At 35.9% G+C, this 5,000-nt stretch overlaps 2 protein-coding genes across 16 annotated transcripts in view; one reads left to right on the top strand and one right to left on the bottom strand.

Moving 5' to 3' along the window:
• mri (BTB/POZ domain-containing protein mrityu) overlaps positions 1–1,806 on the bottom strand; it is a 151,678-nt gene extending 149,872 nt beyond the window's left edge. For 11 of the 14 annotated variants that reach the window (XM_086542033.1, XM_043019770.2, XM_086542056.1 and 8 more), the window contains exon 1: positions 1,657–1,806. The gene's annotated coding sequence lies outside the window, so the exon portion shown is untranslated. Of the gene's footprint in view, positions 1–1,365; positions 1,387–1,486; positions 1,591–1,656 lie in introns of those variants that run through there. The other 3 variants (XM_086542089.1, XM_086542041.1, XM_086542044.1) reach the window with 3 other exon arrangements.
• A 145-nt stretch (positions 1,807–1,951) lies between these two features.
• LOC122255592 (TBC1 domain family member 20) overlaps positions 1,952–5,000 on the top strand; it is a 14,501-nt gene continuing 11,452 nt past the window's right edge. The window contains exons 1-2 of one of the 2 annotated variants that reach the window (XM_043019772.2): positions 4,028–4,590; positions 4,811–5,000. The exon at positions 4,811–5,000 is cut by the window's right edge and continues 1,541 nt beyond it. The gene's annotated coding sequence lies outside the window, so the exon portion shown is untranslated. Of the gene's footprint in view, positions 2,111–4,027; positions 4,591–4,810 lie in introns of those variants that run through there. The other variant, XM_043019771.2, reaches the window with a different exon arrangement.

Genomic DNA, 5,000 nt, shown 5'->3' with positions numbered 1-5,000 from the left:
ATATATATATATATATATATATATATATATATATACATATATATATATATATATATATATATATATATATATATATATATATATATATATATATATATATATATACACATATATATACATACACACACATGCATATATATATAAAAGGGTACAAAAACTATCTTTAGGTTTAATGTAAAAATAAAATTACAATACAATTTCATGAATGAAACCATAAAAAATGTGAAAAAAGGTTAAACTACAATACAGAAATTTTATAAAATCATAGTAAATGGTAAAAAGTCACACTATAAAGAATCTAATCAGTATAAGCAATCTATATAGATGTCTAATTTCTTGACAGGCTTGTATTAAAACTCTTTGGTTGTTGCTTAAAATCCTGTAGATATCCCAAGTGATTTGTTATGATATAAAGATCCAGTCATCATATATAGATCCTTATCTTACCAAAATATATGTGATGGCAGCAAACTGACCTTTCTTAGGCACCAACGGCACAAGGCCATAGCAACTGCTTGACGTTGCACCATTAGCAAGTTGGACTTCCTATTATAGTTATTCCATCACAGATCACAGCATGTTTTAAGTAGATTTGGATAGAACAATCAATTAAATTGTGAGGAAAAAGTCAAAACCTTCAAAACCTTCTATAGGGATCTCATAAACATTTAAGTAAAAGATAAATAGATATACTTTTAACTTTTTAACTTTCCCACCAAGATTTGGGTAAATGTTTAAAAGTCTAACTTCCTGTGATTATATTGGCTGTATTCTATCTAAATTCCCTCGGAAGTTGCCGTCATCTCTGATGGATGACCTACAATCTACAGTCCAACATGACTGTAGTGCGGTGACAGTGATCCCCACACCTTTACGTTTGGCACTTGGGTAAAGGCCAACAAACTTCTACAACACATATTCTCACAAGTTGAAGCTTAGACTTGTACCTTTATTGATGGAAAGTCACCTCAGAGATCTACACGTAGTGGTGGAGGTTAATTTGCCTTAGCCTGAGTGCCAACTGGCATGGCGTGCGATCCCATCAGCACAATGACAGCAGTGGACAGACATGTGGGAGTCTTTGTCCAGCAAAAGATTTTATTTGTATCTGGTCTCAAATTTAATCTCAAAATATGCTAACATCCCACCTCATGCCTACATATGTGATGCTGAGGTTTGCTGCATGTCACATATGGTCAGATTAGCCCCTGGTGTCCCTGGCTGTGCAATATACAACAAACTCCTAATTTCCTACTGAACAAATGCTCCCACTGCAATTTCTCAATAGTATGGTTCCTTTGGCACCAGAATTCATCTGTGTCTCTCTCCCTCTGATCAGAGCAATGACAAAGATGCAATTACTACCTCACAGACTGGCACTGCTTCCTCTGCAACATGCACCCAACTCCCACAAAGAAATCCCTAGCATTAGGGATTTCTAGCACATGACAGCCACAAAATTAAACAGAAGTATCAATGTGCTCACATAATGACGCCACACCGTTGTTGAATTCCAAAAATGAAATTCCCAAAAAAAATTATGAAAAAAAAATCAAGTCGCAGCAGATTCTTCCTTCTTGCAATTGCAACAAGGAAAACATCAATCCAATAACAATAATCATTTAATCACCTCGTCTCACAGTTTCTCTTTCTTACCTTTCTTAGGCCCGGAGCTGAAGAGGGTTCGTGGAATCGCAGGAAAATACAATAAACGAGATAAATATGATAAAGACGAAAATGAAAGACTCACACACTCACAACACGCATTCGCTGTCACGTGAATTGTGTGCTTTTTATTTCCATAAAGGCAAATTAAAGTGAAGGTGTGGTAATCCTTTTTTGTACTGGGTTTAGACTAGGAGAATATTTAGATTTTGTATGAAGTTGAATAATGATAAGGACTATCGAGAATTAGATATGAAATATTATCACATTATATCAGTTGATTTTCATAAATGGGTTGCACTACACAAAGTAAAACAATCTCTCTATTTATTCTATGACTTATGCCAAAGGTTTTTATCCACAAGATGAAAACACATGAGTATAGATACCAATGAGTTTTATTAGACTCGAACGCAGCGGGATGTTGTGATGAGACCTTTACAAGGCAAGTGAACCTTCCCTTCTCTCCATGTTTTCCCTGTTTTTGCCATCATGTTTGTTATCTCGGGAATAGATTAGACGCTTATCACCATAAGGATTAACTACGACCACGCTCAAATAACCGGTATTTTGTAATTCGAGTTGAAACATCTGTAGAAGAACCTCGTTCCTCTTATGCATGTCTCACGTCATGACTGGCATATCAATTTATCATCATTTTGCTGTGTTTCACCTTAAATTTTTAATTACGGCTTGAAATTCTTGTAGCCTTTTAGTGTCTTTGACATTATCACGCCCAGGAATCTGACCTTTGACTGGGAGACGGTTAAGGACTCAACAAATCAACAAATATGTTCTTGACATTTTCAGTGAAAATGAGTGATGATTCATTTACAATTTTTTGGAATATAAAACAAACTATTTCATTGTTTTCATGAATGATTGGTATGACCAAGTCAAATTGATATAAGGCTTTGTAGGAAAATTAATAATTTTGTAAGCCTTTATCCAAATTGAGAACGGGTGTATCATTGGAAAGGTATTGAAAATTGCACGCAAAACTATGAGGGGGTGGGGGGGATTTTTCATTTTTTCTTTTTCATTTAAGGAAGGGAGACAGACTGTGAAGAAAGGTAAAGTAGCCACTGAAAAGAACCTATAGGTCATGAATGTTGGAGGCCAGGGGGGCATAGTCCCAGCAGCTATTCCCACATGCAGTTGGGTGTTGATATGTGGAGATGGGGTGAAAGGCTGCATCCTCAATGGAAGCCCTTTGGCACAAGCAAGTTGAAGAGCGAGTTGTTACGATACGGTTTCCTATAAAAATGTTCACATTGGCAATGAAGGAACATGGACCAACGCGAGAAGAGTTACCGTGTACCATAAGTCGGAAAAAGAGCTATAAATTCTATATTGAATTGAGATTGAAATTTGTAATTTGACTGTTTAGGTTGTATATTTATTCTTATTTTACTCACTTCTGGAAAGGAAAGGATTTTTTACAACATATATTTTACTATTTTAAAGTAAATATAATGTTGTATTAAAGAGAAAAGTAGATAGTTATGTAGGGCAACTTTTTTTTTAAATGTCATATGATATGCATATATGTTAAGTCATCTAAGACATTGCTGCTATTTTGCAAAGTCATTGGCTTTAGTGATTTAGTTTCAAGACGTCTTGCATGGACAGCAACACAGAATTAGTAAGAACTAACATTGAATAACTGTAGCTTATTGGTGTAGAGAATTGAAATGGCAAAATTTGCTTTAGAATTATGACTTTCATAGACCTAGATGATTATCAAAATAAATATTAAAATGAGTTGGTTAAAAAAGTGTTCCAAGAGAATGTAGAAATATTAGAACAGCTTGCCTTGAAGCTTGGTTCTTCTCCTTATTAACTCAATGATGACGGTGTGACACGGCAAACTGCCTGTTAACAACAGGTGACAAGATATCAAGTCAATTGGTAGCAGTGTCAGCCGCCGGGGACGAGATATATCATTGTAGCTATCCTCCTGGCAGGCATGCTGGGTGATTGGGCGTATAGTGCTTGGCCATGGCTAGTGCATCCCGAGGCGTGAGGCTTACGTATTTGAAATATCCTGGCATTTCGACCATTTGGAGCCAAAATAGCCCTATCTGCAATGGGTTAAGCGGAAAATTGGCTGTGATAGAATTGCCTTTTGCCTAAGTACTAAGCTAAAGCTTTTAGATTTAACCCATTATGGATGGGTGTCATGACATACATGACACAGTAGCCTTGGCCTTATGATAGGTGTCGTGACCTCATGAGAGGCTTTCGAATCACTATGTTATTTTATTGTGCTATGAGTAATAAGTGAGTGATGATGACAATTGCATTCATACTTACTATAATATTAAACAAATGGTTTTCTCCTGATATCCAAAACCCAGATGGCACCACTTTCTTCTAGCATCAGCAGGAGAAAGAACCTTGAATGGCACCCATCCATGGACTCCAGCAAGCACTATCTTTATAGAACGATGGCACACATCAAGTTGCTTACCTCTTGCTCTAAAGTACCGCTGATGAAGGATGTGCAGGCAGACTGTGGCACTTGGTCATAAGCACAGATTTCCTTCCTCTTCCTTACCTTTTCATGTCATCTTCATTGTCATGAATTTTCATATTAGTTCATGACAGTACAAGGATACAAAAAAGTATAGTTGCTTTTTGTCCTTCTATAAAACAGCAATACTTCTAGTTTTACAATGAATGACTGAAAGAGAGTGAGAAAAGTCAAGGTATTTTGTGTGAAGCTGAAATAAAACACATCATGGAGATTGGGCAAGCAAATCTATACTCTGGCCACAATGGGTTAATCCATTGATGATAGGAGTACATGTATACATACACTGCCCAGTGTGTTTTTGTTTAATCTCTTTATTACTATTATCATATATTTTTCTCTTATATATACATGATTCCCCAAATTCTTACTCACCAAGGAATCAATCAGTAAGTGTACTTGACCTCACCTGTTTATCATCTTCCTTGAAATATTTATTACTATTGCCACCATTATTATGATACTGATAATTAGTAGTGTTAATAATAATGATAATGGTAATAGAAATGAAAACTTTTTCCCTGAAAATGTAAGGAAAGAATTGGCGGGTGAGCATATTTACTCCTGCTACCACCAGGAAGATAACAAGCATGCGACATTTCGTTCCAGGGTATTTTCCTGCTGTGCAAGGCCGCAATGAATCTCAAAGAGCGTTTTTCTCTCACCTTATCCTTGTGGTTAGCATGATAGCATCTGCAATGTAAAGGCATGTAAATATTGCCATGTTCAGAGGAGGTATTTTAGTTGAAAAACATGTTACAGTAATGCTTTTCTATTGTTATTTTATTTAACTTTGCCA

Source organism: Penaeus japonicus, unplaced genomic scaffold (genome assembly GCF_977035675.1).
Source record: "Penaeus japonicus unplaced genomic scaffold, GWHDUDI00000001_assembly GWHDUDI00000001, whole genome shotgun sequence".
NCBI classification, from domain to species: domain Eukaryota; kingdom Metazoa; phylum Arthropoda; class Malacostraca; order Decapoda; family Penaeidae; genus Penaeus; species Penaeus japonicus.
The sequence above is the reverse complement of the archived record's forward strand: the minus strand, read 5'-3'. Positions and strand labels throughout refer to the sequence as shown.